We start from the raw sequence: 16,754 nt of genomic DNA, 5'->3' as shown, positions 1-16,754 counted from the left end.
TGGCAGAGTCCGGTTGGAGCCGTGGAAGAATCTGAGCGACGTTGTTGACGTTTCGGAACAGCGGAACACAGAATTTATGTTGGTGGCGATGGTATCTCGTACAATATGTTGAATGTAGCCGCTGGATGGTTGGGCATAACGAATTGGCCAATATAGATTGTTCCTGTCCTTATCTTGAAGTCAACACGTTTACAGCTCGAAGGTTAAACAAAACACGACTTTAACGTCCAAAATTAGTTGAAATATCAATTATTTTGCTCCGATCATAAAATGGAGTCCTTTTCAAATCAAAATCCGAACCGTTACTATTTCTTTTTTTTAGCTCGCGTCCGAGCGCGCGTTATTAAAAAAAACTCGCGTTATTTATCTCGCGTATTATTTTCCAACTCTTCAATTTTGAGAATAAATATAAACGTAAAAATATGTATAATACATGTAAGCATATTTTAACACAATAAATAATTTATAATATATATAATGTATAAGAAATATAAATGACTATCAAACAACTGGTCTTAGACACGTCGGCATATCAATAAGGGGTCAAAGGGGCGCTGTGATCTCCTCGCTATCCCACAAAAACAAAGATCTCCCGGTAAAAGGACGGGCCCTTCCCTTACCTGGGGTAAAACACCAACAACCGAATCACCCAATCACCAAAATATTCGACCAGCAATTATTTTGGGGGAAAGGGGATGGTATATTTCTTATTAATTTGATATTTCGCATTACAGTTCGTATCGAAAAGTGAACCTCTTTTTAGCGTTGAGGTACATTCTTTAGTTAATTCAGGGTTCATACAGCTATCAATTGGGAACCCTATTTCCCTGATATATCCAGGTTTCCCCACACATAATTCAATGATTTTTCCATGTTCAAGATAGCCTCAAATAAAAACTGTCATTGGTTCAATATTATAATATTGTCGTTTTGTATTTATTAAGACATACTATCTGAACCCTCATAAATTTCCCTGATTTTTTAAAAAAAAATTGGAATTTCCCTGACTTTTCTGTCGACATAAAGTTATGTATTTGTACCCCGCCGTTCCGCTAGGCACTACGAATTCCCTTATATTTCCAAGTTTTTCCAGGTCTGTATAAACCCTGTAAATTAATCAACGCTGTGGCAACCCTGTCGTCTTAGCCAGGGGCTTGGTCACCGCGTCCATTCCCCTTTAAGAAACGGGATAACGTTATATTTGTTTACGACCTCTAAAATACAGTCAACAATAGACGCGACCAGGCACGGAATCGAGAGAAGACTTGGCCGGAATGGCATATAAGGCTCTAAGCGAGAGAGGTCTGGTTGGGTCGTAACTCCGGCGTGGGTTCCCCGCGCGGAGGAGATCGGATTAGGAGTTGAGGAGGAGAGAGGCGGGGGTCGCGGCAAATGAACGATGCCGTAAAGTAAGAGCCACCGACTCCGCCAAGAACAGAATCGAATTGAGGAGGGAGGCCGGCGCCGGGGAAACTGGCTCGTAAAAGAGCCAACCACGCCGCCCAACACCGACTGACAAAAATTGAAAGGCACGCGCCAACGGTTCGTATTATATGGCCGGCAAAATAAAAGCTTTATCTTGCCTAAGATGAAAGTCATAACGATAAGATTAACGGGGGTCGCCCAGACGTGTCAAAGGTCAACGCCTTGGATACGTTCGCACAAATTTACTAGCCACTCAGCGCCAACGTAACTTTTTTAAGTGATTCTTAAAGCTTGAATAAATAATAGTAGTACCTACCGGGATATATCACTATCGTTCCGCGTGCATTTGCTACGTCACAGTTTTTTTTCAATAGTTTTTATCGTGGGCAGAAAAATATGACCACAATGGCGGCCATGGCCAAAGCTACGGAGTGCCAAGTCTCTATTGGGGAAAAATATGCGGTACTTCGGCCGATAGGCCTTCAAGGCGAAAAACTTAATTAAAGGGGAACGGTCAAGCTTTAACCAGTTAGATAGCCCTATAGCCCATTAAAATCTAAAATTTTGGCGAAAACCCCATCAAAAAATATTGAGTGGTTAATTTTTAATAAAATAAAGAAATTTCGGGAAATCGAAAAGCGCGCGTCCGCCGCTACACCTGGTGAAAAGTCGGTGAGACAGAAAAACCACGTAAAAGCGCGCGCTGCTGAAGACGCGAAAAATTTGTTCCAGTTATCAGAGACCTAAGCCTAAATTGCGCGATTTTAAAAGTTAGGATAGTTCGCAAATCGCTCATACGGGGTTAGGGGCGCTGGCGGCAGCCCCTAAGATGGCGGCGAAAATTCAAACCCAAACACCTGGCGTTATTTTTCGATTCAACTTTTTGGGCCAAAAGCTATTTTTTCAAGACAAAAAAAGGTACGGGTTAGTATATTGAACGTCTTGTTAATCTTTTGATACGGAAATAAGGCCATATTTGGAAAAGCTTGGCCGTTCCCGTTTAAGATTAATTTTAGATTAAAATAATAGCGCCGCATCATTCCACGACAGTTTTAAAACTAGTCACCTAGCTTGACAGGAGTGTTTCTTTGAGCTGCTTCGACTGATGCCGAAGTGCTTGGAAAGCCTTCGCGTAGCCCATTAGGCGTAAATGCTACTTTGTCCGAGCGGGTTGTTGAGAGCAGTTTTTATGGCAACGAAAAGACAAACACCATTAGTTGGAAATAATATCGCTTTTTCTTTGGTTCTCAACCCCCGCTGCGATCCAGTAGATTTTAAGCGTGACGTGTTCGCTCCGTTAGAGAACAAGCGAGAGCGATTTTAAATGAGAAACGCCAACGTTTTTGTAGCTCGTATATTTCGAGGCTAAATTTTAAATAAAGACGTTACACCAAGTTTGTACGATACATCCTACTTAATCCGGGGTGACCGCAGGAAACCCTCCATTTTTTATAGGAAAATAGGAAATTTATAACTAGGACGTCTCAAAACCCGGAGCCGGCATTCTCGACAAAGACTTGAGCGGAGTGTTGGGCGCTACGGTAATCGTGAATTACGGAGTTGTCGAAGAGTTGTATAACTTTAGTAATGTCGTATTTATGTTAATTGAACATTAATACCAAAAGAAAACTAAACGAATTTTATTAAGCTACAAACAGTTTATTAGTACAAATAGTACAATTACAACATTAGTAATTTAAGTCTTTCTATGTTTGTAAATAATGTCTTGATAATAAAACGTAATTAGCATAAAAGCAATAAGAAGTGTATTTTTTTGAACCAACTTAAAAACAAGCAGTTTATTAGTCGAATTTTTTTTTATAATTTATAATAAGTCCACTCTTTATTTTTCGCTTAAATTATATCCTGAACGGCAGTGCCTTGTCCTTCCCCTCTCTTTTCTTGTCCCCCCCCCTCTCTTCCGGACATTACCGCGAATTTCCCTCTCTCCTCTCCGTCTCGTTCAGAGTCCCTTTCTCTTCTCCCCCAAGTGCGACACACACATACCCACACACATACATACACACACACACACACACAGCCAACTTTCCCATTGAAGTCACCACAGTGAGAGCTCCACTCACTCGCTTCGCTCGATCGCTCCGCTCAATCATTTTAAAGGAAATTATAAGAGTAATTTTTAGGTAAATTTAGGAAATTAGAGGAGTAGATTTTTACGTAAATTTAGGAAATTAGAGGAGTAATTTTTAGGCAAATTTAGGAAATTAGAGGAGTAATATTTAGGTAAATATAGGAAATTACAGGAGTAATTATTAGGTAAATATAGGAAAATAGAGGAGTAATTGTTAGGTAAATATAGGAAATTAGAGGAGTAATTTTTAGGTACATATAGGAAATTAAAGGAACGTTCAGGTGAGTTTATTAAAAATTATAAAAATAATTTAATAAAGATAAAACAAAAGATTTTTAGGGAACTTTGGTTGAATATTAATATTACATTTAATATGAAAACATCACAGACTTTGTGACTAGATAAATGCATTTAAGTAATATTACATTTTAATTTCAAAGCAGCAGCCAGACGTAAAAGCTAATGAAATTAGTGCTTTAGTAAAACATATCGAAAAACAGGAAAATATAGGAAAATTGTAAAATTATGGGAAGTTATAGGAAGACAATCAAAATTTAGTAAAAATTATAAAACATAGTTAGTGTGGTCACCCTGATTAATCCTAAAATCTATTTCCTTTTCCATAAAAATGCATTAATTTTCAAATAAATTTACTTTGTATCTGAACTATCTATTTGTTTAAACATGCTTGTTCCATCACAGATCTCGGAGCAACAAGGAACAAGCAAGTTAAGCAACGATTCTTTGGGATCCGCTCTCGGAATAGAACACGGAATATTATCGGAGCACACCGGGACCAAAAACCATGACTAATTTAAATTAAATTTATTTTTCGTTGCCAAAAGGGATAAAATTGAAGATGAACGGCGGGTATTTTAGCGAATTTTGGAATATTTTCAGAGGGTTGGGATTCTTTCACTTTGTAAGCCTTAGTTGTGGAGCTATTAACGTATTTGTTTGAGTAATACCAATTAGTTTCTAATCTCGAGGGAATCGGAGCCCCGTCAGGCTCTCTCTCATAGTTTTAACTGTATCCAATTTCCAAACAAGATAGACACGTTATAAAGATCAGTTTCACGCCTACAAATCGGAAGCCTTAAAATGAAAGCGTGATAAAATCGTTCGAATTGATATTACCAGAAGTATATAACATACCGATTACTATAAGTATCCTTCTATGCAATAAAAGTAAAAAATATCTTTGCGAAGGTACTAATTTTAAGAAATGAACATTAGCGATACATAATAACAATAATCAGCTAAGCCATTGATTAAGATCGTTAATAAAATATTTTTTTCTAATACCCAAGGAATCACACAGGCCTTAGTCAACTAGTGACTTATTATGCAAACACTTCATGCCACGCGAGCCCACGGCTCCCTCCCTATACTTACTACAACCTCAACAAGTTTTTATGGAAAGGAGAAACCGAAGAGCTCGAGGGAAATCTCTTCTAACCAGCAGGGAGACGAACTCAACGCGGAAAGAGTGGTTCCGAGTTTTCAGCCAGTGCTACAGGCTGGGATCGAACCCGGCTACTATTACTGCGAGGCGAGAGCGGTAACCATTAAGAGCGAAGAATACATACAATATTTCATTTAAACTTCGGTTTTAAATATTTCTAGATCTCACAAATTATCCGACATGGCACAAAATAAACGCGACGGTGAATGCATAAGATTCGTCGCTAAACATCAGAGTGAACGGTAAAGACCAAAGCATGCAACTTGAAAAACAAAACGAGCCCATAAATAATTTGGCCCGTCCGCTTAAAAGAGACGCCATTAACCAGTAAACATCGGCGAGGGAGTCGTTAGGGACGGGCGCCCGCGAACTAAGAGAGCCTTTAATCAGGTAACCACGTCTCCGTACTCTAACCAAGAACCTACTTGAGTGTACTGATAACGAATGCGTCGACCCGTTTACAGAAGCAAGTACTGCTCAAATCAGACTGTTTGGATAATTATGGTTTTTAATTTAATTAAATAGTTAAGCTCAACTATTTTGATAATTATGGTTGCTTAAATTAATTAAATATTTAAGCTGAATTATTTGTCTAAATATGGTTGCTTAAATTAATTAAATATTCAAGCTCAATTATTTTTCTAATTATGGTTTCTTAAATTAAATAGCTAAGCTCAACTATTTTGATAATTATGGTTGCTTAAATTAATTAAATATTTAAGTTAATTTTTTCTAATTATGGTTGCTTAAATTAATTAAATATTTAAGCTCAACTATTTTTCTAATTATGGTTGCTTAAATTCATTAAATATTTAAGCTCAACTATTTTTCTAATTATGGTTGCTTAAATTAATTAAATATTTAAGCTCAACTATTTTTCTAATTATGGTTGCTTAAATTAATTAAATATTTAAGCTCAATTATTTTTCTAATTATGGTTGCTTAAATTAAATAGCTAAGCTGAACTATTTTTCTAATTATGGTTGCTTAAATTAAATAGCTAAGCTCAACTATTTTTCTAATTATGGTTGCTTAAATTAAATAGCTAAGCTCAACTATTTTTCTAATTATGGTTGCTTAAATTAAATAGCTAAGCTCAACTATTTTTCTAATTATGGTTGCTTAAATTAAATAGCTAAGCTCAACTATTTTTCAAATTATGGTTGCTTAAATTAAATAGCTAAGCTCAACTATTTTTCTAATTAGGGTTGCTTAAATTAAATAGCTAAGCTCAACTATTTTTGTAATTATGGTTGCTTAAATTAATTAAAAAGCTACGCTCAACATGTATTAAATTACGAGTTAAATCAAACTTTTTCTTAACAAATGATTCCCCTTTTCTGAATTCTTATGACCAATACTAGATGGCGCGATGCAATTGGGAAAATGAAGGATTACCGTAAAATAGTAGATCATGCTAAATAACCTGTAAAGCCTTGGTTTAAAATCTTCAATCTTAAGAAGTAATATAACAAAACACGTATGACACTTCTTATTCTTAATTACAGACAATATCAATCACATACACTCCACGATCTGATACTAGTCTTTGGAACTGCTAGATAACGATACCAAAGAAATCAACGTCGTAAGTGTTTTAAAAGGGTACAATCTATTAAAAAATGCAATACTCTGAAAAATAAAAAGAGATCGGAACACCCGTGTCTCAAGCACGGTTGGCAATTTTTTTATTTTTTAAAAACAAATCAAATAATTCGATTTTTTTATTTAAATCGGATTTTTATTGATTTATTTGATCTTAATTCAAATTTTAAAGTTTTATATAATTTAGTATCATAATTTTACCTAAAACAAATATGTTTTAATTTTTAAAGACTAATATGTATAATGAATGTATTAAATTTAAGCTAATAATCATATAGAAGTTTTTATTTTTTAAAACCTATTTTGGTACTTTAACTTCGGCGGAATTCCCAGCCACAGGTAGAATCCATTGTAACATTAAGGGGGAAGTACAAGAAATATTATATTTAAACCTAAATTATAGGTTTTTACTTTTTCAAAAATACTATATAAAAATTGATTTAAATCGTGATTAAAATCAAGTTGATTTAAGCCAGCCAACCATGGTCTCAAGGTAGTAGTTATTTTCGAATTTGAGACAAAAACGTGTTTTATATCCTATTTATCACGAACAAACTCAAACTTTACAATATTTTAGGAAAATATTTTTCAAGAAACATTTCGCCAGGTGCCTCGAAAAACAATGAGGGTAGAGTTGGTTTTACTTCCCCCTATTTGACCCCCTTCGGTACGCCCCTATTAAAACTAATCTGGAAGTAATAATAATAATAATAATAATAATAATAATAATAATAGGCTTTTATTCGGATATTTCTTTCAGCATAGCTGATTTACAAAGAGGTCCTACACTTAAATTAAATTAAACTACATCAAAAGTCGCTTGATGACTTAGGCCTAAGGTGGTGCCTTGGGTATTAGCCTAGCTGATTATTATTATTATTATCTGCCATTAACTTAAATCTCCTTTTCAAAATCATACTTATCTATTACGTTACTTATGGCAATAATAATTTCGCTAACAGAAACACGATGACCAATGGTCAAGCGCCAAGTTATCGTTAGTAGTGAGCTAAGCCGTAATAAATAAATGGTCAAGAAGATGATGAGTTGAAAAATGGTGTCCGATGTCGAGAGGCACCTAGGTAGAGAGGCGGCTTGGTCAGCGGTGGAATTACTGGACAATCAATTACAGGCAAGCGGAGAGGTTTTGGTGGCGAGTGGTGAGGAAACGCCATCGGGCTTCTACGCGGCGGCCATCGGGATTTGCGGATAAGCCTCTCGCCGCCGTCCAGCCCGAGAGCCCGCCGGATATTCGATCATTTTTGACGCGCTATATCCAGCTCAATCGGCCACCGAGAAATATAGCGGGATCCACCGACAGTTCACCCGCAGACGATAATATTCAGCTGTTCAAGTAAAAGTCGCTCCAATCATACTGATAAATGTTCTGTAGTTCTATAGACTTTTTAAGGTTTTCTATGCCTAATACAGCGCTCTAAAATATTTCTATAGAAAAGACCCCGACTTTTCTAAAATACCATTAAAGGCTAACGGTCCCAAAATTCTATAGTTTAGTTCTATATAACCTTTATCGCAATTTATACTAAATCTTATAGAAATATATAGAATGGGGGGAAATTCTCATTACTTTACAAAGCGCTCTTTAGATATCTCTATAGAAAAGACCAAAATATTTTTATAAAATATTTAAAGGCTAACAGACCTAAAATTTCGATAGATATATTAAGATTATTCCATTATAGTTGCATAAAATTTCTATTTCAAATTCTTTGAAATCATAAAGAAGTTTGTAGAATTTAGAAATTTTTCTATACTTTACAAAGTGCTAAATAAATATTTCTATAGAAAATACCGCGACTTTTTTAAAATAATTTAAAGGCTAACAGGCCTAACTTTCTACAGAAATATAAAGATTATTCTATTATAGTTCTATAGAATTTATATAACAAATTCTTTTAAATCTTAAAAAAAGTCTACAGAATGTCTAAAGCTTTCTTTCCTTACAAGGTGCTCCATAAATATGTCCATAGAAAAGACCTCAATATTCTATAAATATTGCAAGGCGAAATGACCAATATTCTCTGTTTCTCACTGGTAGTCGGCTGCTTGCATAGCACAGGTGTCGTGCAGCGAGCCCGCTTCCAGTGAAAGACAGAGTAAACCGAATAACTATGTAGTCGGCCTTTAAGAATATACCGATTACTGTATTATAGTTCTATTTAATTTATATGGCAAATTATATGAAATCTTATAAGTAATAAATTTTAATAATAAAAATTTCTATAGAAAATAACTAAACTATACATATATATTTTATGACTAAAGAACCCAATACTTTATAGAAATATACAAATTATTTTATTACTGGTCTATAAAATGGTTATGACAAATATTGGTAAAGGTTAATATACGTATAAAACTGTCGGCTATTTTCTAAAAGCGAAACTCTGACTAAATAGATCCTCGAGCCACAAATAATTTGAAATTGTTATGGTATTTTCCTGCGGGCAAAATTTATCATAAATTAACACACCCTTTATTCCAGAAAAATGATATACGAAATAAAAGCAAGGCGCGCCCTAGCAAGTTGAAAAAAAGAGACAGGGCCCGGCCTAGGAAAAATGGAAAAACCAAGGCGGGGCGGGGCCCTGCCTTTGAAAAAAGCACCGGGGCGACGCCCTGCCCCGACTACACCACTGCAAACACAAGGAGAACGCAGCTAGCCTTGAAACGACGTGTTGTGTAGATTTCATTGGACGAACCTTTACGCTGAACATTTTACGGGCGGGGGGAGACAATTTCCGAATTTTCCCCTTCTGACGGCAGCAGGCGCTAAATCGTCTATCCAATGAAAACTGTACGCGAGAAAAAACAATACTTTTGACGGGTTGCGTTCTCCTTGTGTGGGGTGCTAGGTTTGTGGCTCCTATCTTTGACTAGAGCCATTATTTTATTTTAATTTAAATATCGGCCTGGGAGAAAGTATGAGTGACGTTGTGTCACGTGAGAACGATAAAAGTTTTCCTCGGTAAAAAAATAGAATGTTTCCTAACGTTAAAAAGAGGCATTTTCTCAAAGGAAAGCGTTTTATTCGGCAACTCAATCAGCGCGAGTTCTGCGAAGGCGGTAGAAGAACGGCAACGCACTGACAACGTGAGACGAACGGGACACATTTTGGTAAGTGCATTTCCAGCCCCCTTCCTTCCCTGTCACTTAAATCGGACGGATTCTGTCAGGAAGAGCTCCCTTTAAGGAAGCTTTCCGGCAAAACAACGTTATCTTCTCGTTTCTTTATTTTCCCTCAAAGGCAGGGACGCACTTTTAACAGACACTCCCCGAAGCCGCGTGTATAATGACGTAACGAGAAAGCTCCATACAAGGATTTATTCGGGTTAACCGAGAATACGCAACCTTCAGCGTTGCCAGATTCTGAAAATGAAATTACCCCCTTAAAGGCCACAAAATAATCGATTTCCGCGAAATATTATCGTGCTGTTAAACATTTGCTGTAAATTATATTTGGACGGAATAGGTGCTTAAATAAATCTTTATCCCAGGAAGTCTTCAAGAAGTAATATTTCCAAGAGCCAGGACCAGCAAGGTATTGTTTATATAGTGCTTGTGGAAATAATGAAAACTTTTCACTTGTAAACAGAACGTCGTGTTTTTGCTAAGCCTTAATATGTCAAAAAAGCTACCTTGTTTAAAATGAACGTCATGGGGAAAGCTTGTTGCTGCCGACCTGCCGTACAGGTGAAAATGTTCCATTATTTTAACATTTATAAACAGTGACTTGCAGGTCCTGGCTCTCGGAAATATTACTTCTTGGCGATTTCTTGGGAGGATGATTTCTTGAAGCGTTTATATTGGCGTTAAACTTGGTCAATTTTATTATTAATGAAAAATAAAATAAATTTCCTTTAAATAAAGTGAGGAACTAATATTAATAGTTACAATTTTATCTTGTTTCTGACTATATTAAAAAATTATCGTACGCTTCAAAAATTGCCTAGAAATTATCGACATGCAAAGATAATTATCGTACGTCTGGCAGCCCTGTTTTCGTGATAAGTAGTCTAGATTATCTTTGGTCTTAGCATGGACGAAGAGAGGTCCTCCATGGTCTTAGTCGATACCTACGCCGCAAAATTTTCGTTTTGAAAACGAAAACATTTGAGAGAGTTGGCCGTTTTCGATCTATCGAAATCTGGCAGCATTGCCTGCCTTCCGGCTTGTATCTCCATATCGAAAATGGCCAACGATTACGCCGCCGGAAATATTTTACTAAACTGATCGGCGGCGTTTTTGAATTATCGACTAAGACTATTACCCGCCTACTAGCGAAGAGAGCCTGTGTCTTTACAGGGAAAAATGGGAAAGATTACAAGAGGAAAGGTGAAGGGCGTGGTTATTCTACCGGAAATCACGTGGCGAATACATTCTAGCCATGACTCAATGATCCGAGATAATCCTTTCAAACAAAAAAGGGTGTTAAAATTAAAGCCCCGATGAAAAAAAAAGAAGCGAAATCCTTTCAATATTTTAGTTCGCTTCGTCAAATCCGAAAGTTCCACTTTTACGCGATGGATAAATCATGTACCGTTTTAGTTAATAGCGCGTTTATAGACAGAAGTGGGGTACAGCCTACGTCCACTTTTATTGACTGAGGAACACGGCGATGTTTACATTTCTCTCAGCAGAATGCGCCCGCCTGAAAGCGCATTCGTCGGCCCTCTAACGAAACGTGAAATGTTCCAAGCAGGTGAAGCCCAGCGTGGGAGGATTATTTTGGGGAGAACCGGGGGGTGGAAGAGTACCCGAAGCAGCCCTCTTTGAACCCCGGTTCAGTGTCCCCTCCCCCCTTTTAGCCGCGTCACGGACCGTTACTCAAACAAGACACTATTAACCTTTTCGCGGGATGGAAAACCTAGAGCGCTCAAAACCAATAAAAAAAAGTCGTCAAATTTTTAGTCGTTCTTCTCCAGGGCGCCCTCTATCGCGGATAAAATTAAGCTCTGTGGGTTGGGGAACGACGCGTCCACGCGCTAAATCCGCGCGTTAAATTTAATTTGACCCCCTTTATTAAACTTTTACTCAGCCTACAACCCCTCGCGTAGATGTGGACTTCAAATTGTCTTTTCCGAGCTTTAATTTCAACTCCAGACCGCGAATAAATGGAAACGAACGATTTTTTCAAAGCGCGCGGTACACTAACGCCATCTATAAAAGAATTCGGCAAATAATGTAACCGCCGTTTTCCGAAGCGGTCACGATTCGCTGAAGCGCGTGTTTCGATGATTTATAGAGCGCTCTTTAATATTTTACCAAAATAATAGAAGCGATAAAATATGGTTCCTTTTTTTCGCGGCGGGGAGGTCCTTACGTTTCTACGGGACTCGAAAAAATGGCGGACACGTAAAGCGATAAAATGGCCGCGCCAAATTCCGCGTGATAGGAAGTAATTAAGCCTCGGAAAACTTTGAACGAAGTTTCTAATCAAGCATCTACCTATAAACGCGCGCAGTAGATTTCCGCACGACCCCATTCGCGACTTAAAACGTTTTTGGGTAAGCGTGTACCTCAATTTGAAAAGAACGCGTTATCGCGAAGAAAACTAATCCAAAGTTAATACGTGTGAGTTTTCTCTTATCGATTAAATGTAAATTAATACGTGGATTTCGACCAAATTTCCTCTCAGCGTAAAGATAAAGGTCTTTTTTTCAGGTGATCGTCTAGATTTGACGACATTTATTTTTAGATTATAGGTGCTGTTCTTAAGAATTCGAATGAACCGATAACCAATTGCTTCGAGTGCAGATAATATAGCGCCATCTACATTTTTAAAATTGAACTAAATGTTTCGAATTCGTCTGCTTGACTCTGATTTTTCTACCACAACCAAAGAGACGTAATATTAGATTAGAATCAGGTCCTATATTTTAACTGTCACAAAGGTAATTACAAAATTCAACTTTGATTATTGGTATTATAATATTAATAACAGACGCACTTTATTAATGTTTTATTCAACTTGCTAAGAAGTTCCACGCGCGTCTTGATATTTTAGTATAAAAGGGCTCGAGCGATTTCGCGCGAGCTCCATAGAAAATAAAAATTGCGCGAGCCTTTTACGCTAAAATATCAAGGAACGCGTGAGACGTTTTACAAGTTGAATTAATTGGGGGATTTTAAAATTCATTTTGCGGGTGAAAATACGCCGCCATGTTAGGGTATAAAAGCAGGTAAATAAGCCTGCTATACCTCACAATGTAAAGGCAACGTAATTTTGAAATCGGTCAATTGCGTCACCTGAGAGCAAAATCCACGTAACGTTTTGGCGGCTATTTTGAGAAAGAGTTATTTAAAAATCTGATATCTTTGCGAATATCTATGATAAAAATAGCGGATCCCACCGTTGGTATCAGAATTCATCATATAAACTAAATCACTATTCAAAGCCAAATTTACATAACTCAAGTTACTTGGATTTTGCTTTGAGGCGACGATTTATGCTAGCGCCTATAGACGCTTCAATAAATCCTCCTCCAATGAAATCGCCAAGAAGTAATATTTCCGAGAGCCAGGACCTGCAATATCTGTTTATATAGTGCTTGTTAAAATAATGGAAATTTTTCACCTTTACGTCAGCAGCAAGCTTTCCCTTTTAACCAGGTAGCTTTTTTGACATAATAAGGCTTGGCAAAAACACGAGGTTCTGTTTACCGTGAAAAATTTTCATTATTTCAACAAGCACTATATAAATATTATATTGCGGGTCCTGGCACTCGGAAATATGGGTCCTGGCACTCGGAAATATTACTTCTAGGCGATTTCCTTGTAGGATGACTTATTTAAGCGCCTATTGTTTCGAACTAAAATACCAGTGAAGTAATTCCCCTTTTCAGTGTACAAAAAACCACGTAGCGGCCAACACGAGAAGTTCGTTTAGCGCTATATAGTCATTTTAAACCACCAAGCTTAGTAGTCAAAAAATGCATCAGTTAAAGGCCGACTACATAGTTATTCTGTTTATTCTGTCTTTTACTGGAAGCTGACTCGCTGCAAGACACGTGTGCTATCAGCTAGGCTAATACCCAGGGCACCACCTTAGGCCTAAGTCATCATGCGACTTTTGAAGCCTTAATTCAGGTGGCCGGGTTATAATGCGTAGGAGGGTGGTGGCAAGCCCTGCATGCCACGAGATCGAGCCAACAGCTCCCTACATTAACTATGCAAGCAGCCAACTTCCAGTGAAATACAGAGTAAACCGAATAACTATGTAGTCGGCTTTTAGTGAAATTCTCGAGTTGTTCACTAAGGTGTTCTAAGTTAACTGAAATGGCCAATTATATTGACCATCATCATACCAAATAACATAATATTAATATCCACTTCTGCTTTAAAGGCCGACTACATAGATCTTCGGTTTACTCTGTTTTTCACTGGAAGTAGGCTTACTGCAATACACGTGTGCCATGCAGTCAGCCTACTTCCAGTGAAAGACAGAGTAAACCGAAGATTTATGTAGTCGGCCTTTAACATAACACCCCAAGTTTAAAGACAATATGTAACCAAAGACTAACGATTGGACGGTAAACTCTTGATTACTGTACGGTAAATTATCACGATGACTTTTCTTCGCGAGCATGTGTGCCAGTGGCGTAACGACAAAATTTGGGCTCCCTCGCAGGATATCAAAAGGGCCCTTATAAAAAACATTTTTTTTTATTTTCCCCATTTTTACAAGTTTTCTGAAAATATTGGGGATATGTGTCAGATAGGCAAAGGCTCCAAAAGTCGCTTGATGACTTAGGCCTAAGGTGGTGCCTTGGGTATTAGCCTAGCTGATTACTATTATTATTATTATTATATCTACATTTTTACCAATAGTTAAAGCATATTTTTTTATTATTTAAAAATTTAATTAAATTAAAAAATCAATACTTAAAACGAAAGGGCCCCTATTTGGTGAAAATGTCATGGGGCCCCCCCGTGGTCACGGGGTCTGCGGGTCCTTAGTTACGCCACTGATGTGTGCAAAGTCCGTTAAATCGCGAGTACATTGTATCTCGAACGCAACCCGCTTTTAAACCGCGTATTCATCCCTTCTTAACTTTGTTTGAATAGGGCAAGCGCCAAAAGAAGATTGCTTTTCAACAGCGGGCACAGTGCGTGTTCTGAGGCGTGAAATCTCCAACCCCTTCTTCATACACCTTATCACTAAAGCGGGGTTTGAGAGATAAAAAAACACCCACTCTTCCGAAACTTCTTTATATAGTCCTAACTTTTAAGAAAGGAGCGGAAAATTAGAGGTCTATTCGCATCTAATTTTCCAGAGATAACGGGTTTCTCCAAAAATCAATAAGTGGGTGAATTAAAGAAATAACCAGTAATGGGAAATATAAACTAACTTACAAATATTCAAACCTACCATTTGGTAATTTATTGTTCATTTTTTTATTGTATTTCTATTTTTATCTAATTGAAAAATTTTATACAGGGTTTTTTAAAAGTGTATGGAAAAATTGTAAGGAGTTGTAGGGGGTGAGTTGAGAACTATGCCTGTTTTTTCCCCATTTTCCTACGAGGAGTTAAAAGAGCGCCAGAGAGCTTTAAAGTGTGGCCTACTAGTCCCTGGAAGTAGGCTTTCATCGTATCCCTAAAATCGCATTTCCCTGCTGCTTGGTTTTGGGTAGTGCTCGGAATTGTTTATTCATTATCCACAAATTTTCCGATTTATTTAAAAAACGTTGGTAAAAAGAATATCATTTTAACTTATTAAATTATGTTTTTTACGCAACCAAGCATTTATTTGAATAAAAGTGGTATTTATTTAAAAATTTGTTTGTTTTATTTAAATAATAGGTTTATTCACTTTCGATTATTTAAACATTTCACAATTTTTATTCAACTATTGGTTATTTAAATAAATATTATTTAAATATCGCCGACCTTATTTTTTTCATGGATAAAAATTAATCGATTGCCGAGCACTAGTTTTGGGCTTATTGCAGCCTAGGGGTTTTCGTTGAAGTCGCCACTAGCTTTAAATCAATTTAATTGGTTCCCTTCTAGGTGTAAAAAGGATTTGTACTTTTAAAGAGTAAATATTCATTAGATATTAATTAATAATTAATTAATTAATTATTAATTAATATTCGAACACTTCCACGGAGATGCTGGACTATTTTTCCTAGTAAAAATATATGAAATTCCTACAGATATTCTTTAGGACCAAAGTAAAACAAAAGCAACGGTCTGTCACGTAAGATAAATCTTTTGTTTATACTTCGGAATAATTAAAGTTTCGTAGAAGATAAACAACTGTAGTTTCGTAAAATGTGCAATGCGAAATTCTGCTAAAATGCCACCAGCAGTCGGGAGGAAAGTCTCCTTTTGAAAGGATTATTAATTAACGGTCCAAGATATGAACGCGTAAACTCGAGGAGGGGGAAGGAATTAATTTGAGAATGGCAAACGGGGGAGGGCAACGCATTAAGCCTTTGAACAAACTCTTTTAGAGTAACGTTAAAAATCCGCCCATTACACAGACTCCAAAATTTCGTAAGTATAAATCTAAAGAAAACGTCAGGGTTTTCCAAGCATTGCGGGTGGGACGAAATAAACTTACGCGGTGTTTATATCTAGGATTATTCGCCTTTGTAATACTTTGCCTCCTAATCAAATGAATCTACTGGGGTTTCTGCGGGGGTCGTGCATTCGGAAAAAGGTATACGCAAATCCAATGGGATTTTTTGCAATTTTTTCTGGATACGCATTTGCCGGTTTTTTCAAACATCAAATAGTATTTTTATATTATATTATATTTTATAAATTTGTGGAAACAATTTTGCGACTTTTGTGCATTTATCCTGGGGTTTGTGGATTTATTTCGATTTATTTTGGTGGAGTTTTAATTTTTTTGGCAGAATTTTTTCACGTGATTCAGATTTTTATGTGGATTTGTGGGTTTTTACACAGAATTTGGATTTTTATGGTAATTTGTGGATTTTTTCACAGAATTTGGATTTTTATGGTAATTTGTGGATTTTTTCACAGAATTAGGATTTTTATGGTAATTTGTGGGTTTTTTCACAGAATTTGGATTTTTATGGTAATTTGTGGATTTTTATGGTAATTTGTGGGTTTTTTCACAGAATTTGGATTTTTATGGTAATTTGTGGATTTTTTCACAGAATATGGACT

At 36.6% G+C, this 16,754-nt stretch overlaps 1 protein-coding gene across 2 annotated transcripts in view; it reads right to left on the bottom strand.

Moving 5' to 3' along the window:
- Positions 1-16,754, bottom strand: part of LOC149922514 (colorectal mutant cancer protein) — a 97,503-nt gene that overhangs the window by 23,985 nt on the left and 56,764 nt on the right. The window lies entirely within an intron of this gene.

This window comes from Leiobunum rupestre, chromosome 11 (assembly GCF_980474605.1).
Source record: "Leiobunum rupestre chromosome 11, qqLeiRupe1.1.hap1, whole genome shotgun sequence".
Taxonomy (NCBI): domain Eukaryota; kingdom Metazoa; phylum Arthropoda; class Arachnida; order Opiliones; family Sclerosomatidae; genus Leiobunum; species Leiobunum rupestre.
This window is presented reverse-complemented; position numbering and strand designations above follow the sequence as displayed.